Raw genomic sequence first — 12,678 nt, forward strand, 5'->3', positions numbered from 1 at the left:
AGGCAACAGGTGTCCCTGTAAGGGACCAGACCCAAAATGTCCCCATTGATTTGTTTAGAAAGGAATGGAGAAAATGTTGAGGTTTAATTAAGTCTTTAGCGGCAGGGGTAGCCTTTTGTTTCTCCCCTGCATGTGCTGCTTTCTGTGGACCCCTCACCGTTTCTGAAGTGGTAGAGTACCTTTAGCTCTCCCTGGGATTTGGCCCTGTTTGCAGGAGCCATGAAACAAAGTAAGACAATGATGTGCTATGTGGAATGTTAATCAGCTTAATGTAAATTAAAGAGCAGCTCCCAGCCAGACTTCTACTAAGAGTGCTTAATAGAGCATGTTTCATCTTTGTTTTGTTAGCACTAAATAGGCTACAATCCTGCAGTGAGCTGTGGGTGGGCAGACCTCAGCCTCTGGGCTTAGAACCATCGTGGGATCAGAGCCTTCATTAGTTTCTGCCAGTTCCTCTTCCCCGCTCCATCCTGATCTCCTGCCACCAGCACAAATCCAAATCATTCTCTGCAGCCTTGACAAATGCAGTCTTGTCCCGGTCATATCCCTTCAATAAATAGTAGTTAGTTTGCTCAATCCAATGTCTGGTGAAGTCAATGGAGAGATTTGCACTGACATCAATGGGCTTTAGATCAAGTCCTCTGATTCTCACAAACACCCATCTGCAGTGAGATAGGTAAGTGTCATCCCACTTGACAGGGAAACAGCAACGGAGAGATGTGCAGAGGCCTGCCTCAGATAACTCTTACCTTTAAGAATTAGGTGGGTTATGCATTGACAAAAAATCCTTCAAACTGATCTTGTATCTGGAGTGCAACTTGACAGGTCCTGCTCTACCCCTTGATCCTTCTGTCTCTCTTTAATGATGGTTTAGAAGCTGTGCAACCATGAGTTCAAACCTTGAGGGGGCCATTTAGGGATCTGGGGCAAAAAAAAAAATTGGGGATTGGTCCTGCTTTGAGCAGGTGGTTGGACTAGATGATCTCCTGAGGTCCCTTCCAACTCTGATATTCTATGATTAAATGTAGGCGTATAAGTACTAGAGTTTATAGATGATTCTTTAGGATATAAATATGAATATAATAAACAGTTATTGATGCTAAGGGCTTTACACATGTATACGGAGATAAGAATAATATATTGCCTGGCACGGGGGCCATCTTTCAGCTAAGTATCTCCGGATGAGTTACAAAGAGCTAGTTTAGTCTCATAACGCCCCTTTCAAAGTTAGGTAAGGGGAGTTATTTCCCAGGGTACAGATGGGACAATTTAGATACAGAGACTAAGACTCCCGTTCAGCAATGCACTTAGGCAGTGGACTAACCCTATCCCTGCTGATGCCAGTAGAATTTCTCCTGTACTTTGAGCAGGGACTCAAGTGCTTTGCAGGATCAGGGCCTAAATGACTCACCCAAGGTTCCATGGTGAAGTGAAAATAAAGCAGTCCCATGGTCTAACAATGTGAAAACACTAGCTCCAATTCCCCTTTCCTGCTAGCACACATCAGGAGTAAATGCCCTCTACTATAAGATGATACAATGAAGTAAAGCTGGCATAATGAGGTGTGTAGATTACTTTCAAGTATTTGTTGTGTTTAGTTACGTTCACTCATTTTTAAGTGCCCCAAATTACTTGTGTCTGTGGCATGACATACTGCAATATATAAGGTTGGGTAGGAACTCATTCAAGTCGTCTGTCCTCCATGTAACTCCTGTCCATATACTATAATGTCATTAATCCTGAACCCATTGTAACAACAAAATTAATACAAGTGTAGCACACCCCATTCCCTCCCTCTTGCCCCACCCCCAAAAGTGGGCCTCTGACAGGCCCTAGCAATGACCTCTGCTCTGAAAGTTCAGCCCCTTGCCTTGGCATGGCATAAACAAAGTGAGAGCTACAGGTTTGCATAACCCTAACTCAGATTACACTGTTGTACAAGCAAATACTATGGTCTGAAAAGAGGGGTTTGCCCCCTGTTGCCAGTAGAAATCTGAGCAAAAGGGCCCTGCTGGAAGCAAGCCAGGCAAAATGTCCTTTACATTTTGTAGTGTCTGGCTACCACACAAACCTCGCTTCCCTCTGCCTTGACGCAGCGTTATGTCTTTAAATGAGATTCAGTTAAGCACATTTCACTGTGAGAAGAAGTGAAGGGCAAATAGTACGGGCAGGCAGGGTTGGTTGTGGCAGGCGCTGGGTGAACGTCTGCCACACCGTTCTGCCAGTGCACCTCAGGTCTGAGCCTCATTTTGGCCCTGCTTCTCCAGCCCAGAGCCACAGCTGGGATTGTGCGGTGTCTGTCCTGGATAAAGGTTCAGAGACACAACTTGAAACCTCCACACTCAGGTGCTTTCAGTAGGCTTTAACCTGAGGTCTGTAGTTGTACAAGCCTGCAGTATTAACCCATTGCTCCAGCTGCCCCACTTCCTAACTGAGCTGCTTTTTATGGTGAGCGAGGGGTTTCCCCCATCAGTCAGGGCTCCCCTGCACCTATTCTCCTTTCCCCTAGTGCCACTGTTGGCTGTCATGTCTCGCTAACCTGTCTAGGTTTTTACAGGGTTACACATCACCCTGATAGCTATACATCTCTCCCTACGGAATCACTCCATCCCATCCCATACTTATCAATCACTCCATCCCAATCCCATACTTATCAATCACTCCGTCCCATACAGTCTTTCCCATAGGCTCGTTATGTCTCCTAAAATGCCTCCCATTTAAATGGTATTTAAGATCGAAGGTAATGCATAAACTGCCGTGTGAGGATGATGCATTGGCCTTCTTTGTAAAGATCAAATGTAGCCTGACATGGGTAAGTAATTTTTTTTATGACACGGAACGAAGTATAGAAACCTAGCCAGATCATATGGCTTCATTCTCTTACATGCTCCACTGAAGTACTATGTTCTGTTTCTGCAGAGCAACAGACTATCATCCAGTAGAGAAATGGGCCTAAGCCAGAACTCCTGATCCAAGTACACATGAACTTTGGGAAACTTCTGCTCTGGATCTGAACTTCGTAGCTTGGACTCAGTTTCACTACATCAAGAACTACTATGATCCTCTTATGTATGTGGAGAAGTTTTCCTCTCCCTATTGTATTCAGCTTTGCTCTGTCCTTCCTCCCTATCCCCCACCCCTGTGCATGAAGCTCACAATCCTCTGACAATAGTTACGAAAGTGAACATGAACATGCCTATGGTTGACTAACCCCACCAGCCATCAGGTAGGCAGCAGCCAAGCAGGGCCTGGATCATACCAGAGCATACAGGGCTGACTGCAGCACCGCAAAGGAAAGGCCAAATTCCACATCTGCATTTTCTAAAGAAAGCTCTGTTACCGGCTTCTGTTTAAAGGGGCCGGGTTTATTTTGAGCCCTCGATGATTGTTCATGACTGTCAAGCGTTGAGTGAGAGGAGCAGCAGGAACAGAGTATTTACAAAAGCATTTCCTCCAGCCATCTTGCATTCTTCGCTCCTCTTTTGCCTTCTCTTGCCTTTTCTTTTTTCTTTTAAGATTGTAGAGCTTGTGAAACCATTTTTTCATGCAGATAGTGTGGGAACTTCCCCTCTCAGCTTAGCCAAGGCCCCTCAATCCCAGCATGCAGCATCCCTGGCTATCTTAGAGCTGGGTTCGCCTCACAGCTCTGCCAGGTATCCTCAATTCTGACATGCAGCATCCCTGCCATTCTAGAGAAGGGTTCCACACACACAGCTCTGCTAGTGCCCTTCAGTTCTGGTCTTTGACACTCCTGTTCTAGAGCATGGGGCCTGTGGAAAAGTTGCCAGCCCAACGTGCCCCCTCCTGGATGGCTGTGGTGCTGCAGCAACTTTTGCCTCAGTTTCCCCAGCTGTCTTTTGGCCTACTCCAACTGTAGGAGAATCCTGGTCCTCTGGCCAGTCCACTTTGCAGAGTCCTGCCCCTTCCAGGGCCACAGCGTCATAGAAATATTTTCAGAGAACTATCCACTACTCCAAGATCTCTTTCTTGAGTGGTAACAGCTAACTTAGACCCCATCATTTTTTATGTATAGTTGGGATTATGTTTTCCAATGTGCATTACTTTGCATTTATCAACACTGAATTTCATCTGCCATTTTGTTGCCCAGTCACCCAGTTTGGTGAGATCCCTCTGTAGCTCTTTGCCATCAGAGTTGGATTTAACTACCTTGAATCATTTTGTACCAGCTGCAAACTTTGCCACCTCACAGTTTACCCCCTTTTCCTTATCATTTATCAGTATATTAAACAACACAGGTCCCAGTACAGATCTTTGGGGAACCCTGCTATTTACCTCTCTCCACTGTGAAAACTTAACATTTATTCCTACCCTTTTTTCCTAGCCAGCTATTGACCCACGCGAGGGCCTTCCCTCTGTGAAAGGGTTCACTCACCATAGGTGGCACCTCCTTGTTGTGCTCTGGGGATCAGCTTTCACCAGGTCTTCAGCCAGTTACTCAAGCTGTGACCCCTTTCTCTTTCTTCACGGCTTGGGGTGCTCCCTCTTCATGACTCAGCACTCCGGCCAGGTCAAAGATAGTCCTCCCCTTCTGGGGTGTAGTGAGGCAGAGTGACCTCCCTCCAAGCCTGAGCCAAGGGACCACTACACAGGGTAACATTATCTCTCCAGACCAGCTGTCCAGTTGGCGTCTCCGAATCAGCCCCGTGCCGGAAGCAGAGGGGCGTGGTAGGAAGTATAAAGGGCTGGCCCTGCAGCTCACTTGGGCTGTTACCACAGGACGAGGCCTGTGTCTCCAGCCTGCTGCAGGGCTCCGGAGCTGACACTGTGCGGTGCAGGGCCTGGCCCCCAGAGACCACCGACCCGTGCGAGGAATTGCCCAGACTGCCGTCAGCCGCGTACGCTGAGACGACGGCGGACCCTGGGAATACAGAGCCCCACACCCAGACTGTGGTAGGAAGTAGCCCAGGGAAACCAGACTCTAGTCCGGTTTTGCTGCCAGAGCATGACACCGCGTATTCTGGTGGGATCCCTGCTGACCCAGTGGCAGAACCGTCTGCCAGAACCGTCTGCCACTGTCAGGGCTCTGGGCTGAGACCGGTGGAATCGGGGCGGCCTGGGTCCCCCTGTTGCCAACACCACCCCTGGGGTAGTGGCCTATTCACCCCTAGGCCAGAGGCCTGTGCTTTATTTGTGGCTTGCCCCAGCTGGGAGACTGTGGGCCCAGACTGTGTTTGCTGGCTGCCTTAGCCAGGAGGCTTAGGCAAAAGTTTGCTCCCTGCCCTGAGGGCCAGAGCCCATGACTGCGATTGCCACCTGCCCTGGCCCAGAAGCTTGGCCTAGGGACGGCTTCCTGCTCTGCCTGCCAGAGCCACTGACTGCCAGTAGGCTGTTTGTTACCAGACGCAGCCATACAAAGTGGCCTCCCTCCGAGAGCGGAGGGATCACTACATGGGGTAACATGGTCTCTCCAGACCAGTGTCCAGTTGGCATCTCCAATGCTCCTGCGATTCCCAGCAGCTGATAGAGAACCCAGGCCCACTTTCTACAGTGAGCTGCGGCACAGGGACCCTATAACAAGCAGCCACAGTCTGCACAGTCCTACCGCTTACTGCTATTTGCCTCAGCTTCCTCCTACCTAGCCCCCTCAGGCTTCCTTTTCGTAAGACACCTCTGAGGCTTTCTTCTAGGGTTAGAACCTTGGGACTTATTTTCCCTCTTGGGTTTTCTCCTCCCCTCCTCTCTGCTCCCAGAAATGGACTGCAAAATCTCTCCAGGCAGCCCCTTTCTCCTGCAAACTTCCTAGATTTATAATCCTGCCTATTCCTGCCCAGCTGGGATTCTTGTTCACTTAGGCCTGGCTCTCCAGATCCATGGAGGTACCCTAATTGTCCTCTCGGGCTCACATTAACCCCTTCAGGGCCTGTGTGAGGGTACACCCCCATCACACCCTCTTATCCCATGACTCCTTATTTGCTTAAGAGCCTCATCAAAGGCTTCCTCAAAGTCCAGGTACACTATATTCACTGGATCATCCGTGTCCACATGCCTGTTGATGCCCCCGCAAAGAAATTTAACAAATTGGTGAGGCCTGATTTCCCTTTACAAAAGCCGTGTTGACTCTTCCCCAATAAATCATGTTCATCTCTGTGTCTGATAATTCTGTTCTTTACTATAGCTCCAACCAACGTGCCTGGTATTGAAGTTAGGCTTATCGGCCAGTAGTTGTCAGGATTGCATATGGTGCCCTTTTAAAAAATCAGCATCACATTAGCTATGTGCCAGTCATCTGGTACAGGTTCAACCTGGCCTATCCTCCATGTGCAAACAGGCAGCTTAATTGACTTCTTAGATCCATATTAACCTTTCTCACTGTGTGTGGGGTAAACACCCCATCACAGCTCCCCATGTGAATTCTTGCCAATGCACTTCAGTCCTGATCTGTACTCCTTCCTGCTATGCCAGTTCTGCCATTCAGGGATATAGCTGAGCTAGAAATCTGAAATGTTTATAGCCACTAACTGATCCATTGTCCCTGCTACTCACGCTCTACATATAATCTCCCAAAGTAACCATGCTGTCGTGTCCGCTAGGCTTTCTTCTGCAGTGCGGTCAGTGAGATGCCGAGAGCTAGCAGGGTGTTAAGAACAGGGCTTCCTATGGAGCAGAAATCCTGCTAATGGCCATCAGAAATACTCTCCCAGGGAAATTTTTTCAATTACACAGCCAGGCATATGCCCCGCCTGCACCACGCTGCTGTGTGGGAGACTTGGGTTCAGTTTCCAGTCTCATGGCTTCCCCGGGACAGCAGGGGCTGCAGAGATAATGAGCTCAGCGTGGTGGGGAAGGGAGTGCCCTGCGTTATTTAATAGAGACCCCTATGACTGATTTAAGAGCGGTGATGACGGGCTCCAGAGGAAGCTATGTCAAGTTCTCAGCAGGAAGGAAAATGACCGCATTCAGGGGCGGTTAAAGCAGGGAGGAGTAGAAAGAATAAGCACTCTTCAGCAGTGATGGATTGCCTGGGGCGATGGAACGTGAGAGTCAACATCCAAGCCACCAAATACGACACTGGCAGCTTTTCATACAGTTTCCATCGTGCTTTTTCTCCAACTCCGTTGTGCTTTCTTACAGCCCAGGGGATGCTCACAAACATCTCTTGGAGACAGTGTCCCAGATTTGCATTATACATAGAAGCATGTCAAGGAACCTGGTGATAATCTGGTCACATGCCACCCTGGCATCTAACAAGCCAGCTCCAGCTTGTAGTGCAGACCGGTCCTTGGCTGCTCCACAAGCGAGAGCATGACTAAGTGGTAACCGTGTGGCTAACTGGATGCTAGCTACCCATTTGGCTCATGATGCAAAGGGTGGGACAGGTTATTTGCATACCTTGCTCTTATGTGGAGCAGACCAAAGAAGGAGAGCAGAACAAGCACAAAGAAATTTCTATACCAGATCACACTATGCAATCCAGCCTCCTGTCTCTGACAGTGGTCAGCACCAGCTGCTTCAGAGGAAGATGCGCAAAGCCCAGGAGATAGCTATGGGATAACCTGCACTCAGGGGAAGTTTCATCCTGACCCCCATTTGTGGGCTTTTACTCTGAAGCAGGAGAGTTTATATCCTTTCCAAAGCTCGTGGGTTCTTCATCCTTATTATTACCGTTCTGGGGGCTCTCATTATCTACATCCTTAGTGCTGACCCAGGGCATCACAAAAGGTTAATCCAGCACTGCTCCTTGGGGCCTTTGTGGGGAGGCAGCAGCCCCATCCAGTGGGTGGGATAAGAGGGATTGAACAGCACTGCTGTTATTTCCAGGCTCATTAATATCAGCTCCCCCACCCAGTCATCCCCGATCAGGCCTGTGAGTTCTCCTGTGATAACATTCTGTTTCCAGCCCATTTTATGAATCTAAACAAGCTCTCAGGCTGTATCCAGAATGAGGTGAAAAAATGTTAAGCATGTCCTCAATTTCTACGCGACAGGTGGCCACTTGGTCGCCAAGTCAGCAGCTGTTGACACAGGAACCCCTGGCTTCACGGAACACAGGAAGTGAGGGCCCGTCCCGCTGTGCTCTGCCCAGATGCTTCAGTGCAGGGGAAAGCACTGGACAATTGCGTGGGAGATGCTTAACTGTATTCGTCACGCCCTGCGCAGCACATGCGTCAAAGCTGGATACACCAGCGCTGGGCAGTCACATCCCAACCTACCCCTCTGTAAAGAAAAGTTGCTTGGTGCTCCCCTTTGCGTTGAGAGCTGGTGAACCCAGCCCCCAGGTCCAGTGTTTTTCTGAAGAATAGGGCACACATCATACTATGCTTCCTGCCCATGTGAATTGACCCTGTCCTGGAGTGACCCATCTAGGGGTAATTCAGGCTCCATGGCCCATTCAGCCCTGCTGAGACTGCCAGTTTGTGCTAACCACAGTGGGGTTTGTTCGTGATATAGACACCTGGCCCACAAAGATTTAGACTGAGCTCTAGCACCCTCCTTCCACACCCAGTTCTCGATTGACCAGAATTCTCAGTCACTGTCAGCCCAGGCTGTATTCAGTCTGGTGACTTGGAACTGTAGGAGGGTCTTGTGACTACGGCCCTGAACTAAGACACAAGAGATGCAGGTTTAAACCATCTCTCTGCTACAGGTTTCCTGTGTGACCCTGGTCAACTCACTAAATCTTTCTGTCCCAAATCTTCAAAGACCTGGGAATTGCACACCTCAGAGACCTGGGAATTAGGTACCTTTGAGCATCTGAGCCTCAGTTCCCCATCTGTGAAATGGGGATAATTACACTTCCTTTCTGCTACCTAGCCTTTGTCCATCTTGTTTATTTAGTCTTTTAGATCTTCACAGCAGGGACTTTCTTTCTGTTTGTTCGTAAAGCATCCAGCATAATGGACCCTCCATTTTGATCCAATTAGTAGCTAATGAATCCATAGGCCATTACTAAGCTCCTGCACAATGCAGTTCTCCAGTGTCAACAGTTTAGTACTGATAAAAATTATGTGGCTGGTGTAAAATGCACGGGCTTAATCTTCTGAGATCCAGTGTGGCCAGATTGTAAATTGTTTCCTTTCCAAAGCATTTTGCTGCCTTTTGTACCTGCTGCCCTGCAATTGAAAACCCATTTCCTGCCCTTTCATCCTCCTGCCTGTGTGATCTCTGCACGTCAGTGCAGCCGTTTTGGACTTTATCTATTTCTGTTTTCTCATCTCAGTGGTTTTTTCCTTCATGCTTCCACTTCCTGAGCATGCAGCTGGCCTGGCTGTTAATAAACAAGGTCACACTTCTGTGTGTGTTGTTTTTGTGTTCGGTGGGGAGGGCAAGCATTCAGAGCACATGGATTTTCAAAACCTGTAATGCCTAGATAAGGGGTAAACAAAGAGAGTCCTAAAAGTCAGGTTCTCTTGAACAAAAGAAATAAGATGATCTTGTGGCAAGATGATCAAGGCATCAAAGCAGGAGTCAGGACTCCTGGGTTCTATTCCCAATTCTAGGATGAATTTATGATGTGGCTTTGGGGACGACTTGGCCTGTCTGTGCCTCACTTTCCCCAGTTGTACAATGGGATTCATACTCCCCTCCCTCACAGCGGGGTGGAGGGGTTGTGAGGATTAACTAATTGGCCTGATCTTGCACTTCTATGCATTGTGATTTTGAGTGCAATGGCAGGGTGGTGAGTGAGCACCCACGGCCCCCGTTGAAGTCAATGGGAACTGGTTATTGAAGGATTACTACTGAGCCAGGGCTCTGGTGATTTACACCTGCTGAGGATTTGGCTCTAGCACTTGCAGGCCCCAAGGAGTGAAGTCTTTGCCAAGGGCCTCAGTGCTTTGCTATAGAAGGTTAGAAAATCTGGCATAGTGTCATTTTAGCTGAAATAAATCCAGACGGTTTGATATTTTCATTTTCTGTTTATTGTTCCATTAAACACTGATTCATTTTGTAACATGACTGCGAAGGAAACAATTCTGAATCAGTTCCCTAAGGGAGGGAGCATAAAATAGAACTCAGCTTTGTCTTACACAGAGAGGGGGCTGGAAAGTGGACCTGCATCCCCTCCCATCCAGAGTTTAGAGCTGGAGGTTTGATGTGGCTGGCTGACAAGACAAGACAAGGGAGGAAGAGGAAGTAGCCGGTCACTCTACACAGGAAACCTAGGTTCAAGTTCCTGTTCCGCCACAGACCTCCTGTGTCGCTTCGACCCAGATCCTCAAAGGTGCTGAAGCTCCTGACTTCCATTGATCTCAATGGAAATTAAGCGTCTAAATACTTGGGAGGGCCTGGGCCTTAGTTCCTCTGTGTTTCTGTTCCCACATCAACAAAAATGGGAATAATACTTCCCTACCTCTGATGTGTGTGGAGAGATTATTAGGGTAATGGTGCTCAGATAAGTACATAGAGAGAACTCTGATTCCAGTGTATTTAAAGGCAAAATTCCCTTTGACTTCAGTGGACACATGGGGCTCACCTGTGAAGTTTGGCTCCAATGTATGGCATTCCCAGTGTTCAGGGATATTTGGATGTAGGGTTTTGATTCTGTCCTGTGTCTAAGACATGGGGCAAATTCCCCCTTCAGTGGCACCAGCAATGCTGTATTTTCCTCCTCACTGTCAATGAGAGCAGGATTGTAAATGCCACCAGCTGTCTTTGCCACCTCCAGGATCAGCTGCTGAGTTCCTTCCCCGCTCCTCATTTGGTCATTCAAGCTCTGCATGGAAAAGAAATGTATACGCTGTACATGTACTGCTAGCTCCCCAAGCCACACACACCTCTTGGCAGCGACATGCTTCCCAAATCTCGGGCACAGAGCAAAGCAAGGCGGGTGCATTCTCAGCCAATATAGATTTATATTAACATTTACATTAACTGCCATGTTGATAGATTACACTGTTTCCATGAGTCATGCAGCTGATTTTCAAAATGACAGTGTACACTCACTCTTCCACTACTCTTTCCAGATTAACAAAGCAAATATAAATCCTATGTGGATCTTTGTAAAGCTGGGGCAAACACATGTGCAAAGTTTAAACCGCAGACTTCATTTTTCATGCAGTGCGGGAGTGGCACTTTCCTAAAATGGTGGGGTGGGCCCAAACTGCACAACCAGATCTGAATCCAGGGCTGAACCTCCCCACAGCTCATGGATATTGGGATCCAGGTTTTTATTCAATGCCATTGCTCTTTTAAAAAAAAAAAAAAAAAAAAAGAGAGGACAGATCACCACTTCACATGAGTCTGGCAGAGCAATCAAGAAAACAGGAGTTGACCGGGGACAGCAAGTTTGGAGATCAGCAAAGAGCTAATGGGTGAGATCCTCATCTGGTGTAAATCGGTGTAGTTCTACTGTGATCACTCCATTGTGATCAACGGAGCTATGCCGATTTATACCAACTAAAGATCTGACCTTCCAAAGTCTCCTCAGCCTTCATATCAGATTCCAGATATTATGAGGATGAGCACTATAAAAAAAGTAGATAGGTAGATTAGGTGGCTATCTAGGACCCACAGTAACTGCCAACTTACCACAGGTTAGACTAAAAAATATATATATATATAGGCAAGGCATCCGTTGTATGTTTTCTGACCTGATCAGAATCCATTGTTCTCTGTTCAGACCATGGGTGCATCAGCAGAGCTGTGTGCAGGAACCCCCGCTGGAATAACAGTAGGTGTTAAAAATTGGAATTGAGGTACACTGGCAGAGTTGCGAGCGAGGCTTCAGTAGCAATGTGAATTAAGTGCTCGGACCGACGTGCATGGGTGAAGCAGTGCATAGGTACCTGTATCAAGATCAGGAGTACTTGTGGCACCTTAGAGACTAACCAATTTATTAGTCTCTAAGGTGCCACAAGTCCTCCTTTTCTTTTTGCGAATACAGACTAACACGGCTGTTACTCTGAAACCTGTATCAAGATCGACCTTCATCAGTGGAGCGCTATGGGAAAAGCTTACCTGACACCGGACAGCATGGTGCTTAATTAATGCCAATCTCGCTTTCAAGTGTGTCCGATTCACTGTGCCCTTCCAAAACAACCATCCCAAATACTAAAAGAAAAACAACTCCTTGTAATTCTCTGAGCACAGAGGGGTTAAATAACACAAAACATAACTCTTTAGAGGTCTCCATCAGAACGCCTCTCCTTGCTCCACAACCTTGACGGCCTTGTTTTCTTTATTTTAAGAGATGAGGTCACTAGCTTCAATAATATTTGACTCACACTGTGTGTGGTGGGGAAGCAGACCAGAAGCAGTTCCTGTGTTGCACCCCTGCCCCCGTCCTTTCCTCTCCCTCGCCCTTGCACTAGCGTGCTGCAGAAGCCATTGGTTCAGGACCTGTCTCTAAGGCACCAAGCCTGGGATCACGTAATCAGTTCTAGGTAGTAACTTGCCGTTGACCATTTCCTGGGAGGAAAGGAAAGGCAGGAAGGAAAAATAACAGCTGGTCAAAAGTTCCACTGGTGAGTTTAAAAAAAACCAAAACCCTGTCTGAATCAGAGAAGCTGGTTTCATTCAGAGAAATTGAATCCTACAGAGCAGCGAGTAATGAGTTCTCAGCAGCAGGAATTACTGCATTTGGTGTATTTTTGTCAGGGGGAGGAGGGAGTTTGCCGTAAACAGGATTTGGATCCTTGTTTCATGTTCTCTATGTACATAAATCTCCCCACTGTATTTTCCACTGAATGCATCTGAAGAAGAGAGCTGTAGCTTACGAAA

This window comes from Lepidochelys kempii, chromosome 21 (assembly GCF_965140285.1).
Source record: "Lepidochelys kempii isolate rLepKem1 chromosome 21, rLepKem1.hap1, whole genome shotgun sequence".
NCBI classification, from domain to species: domain Eukaryota; kingdom Metazoa; phylum Chordata; order Testudines; family Cheloniidae; genus Lepidochelys; species Lepidochelys kempii.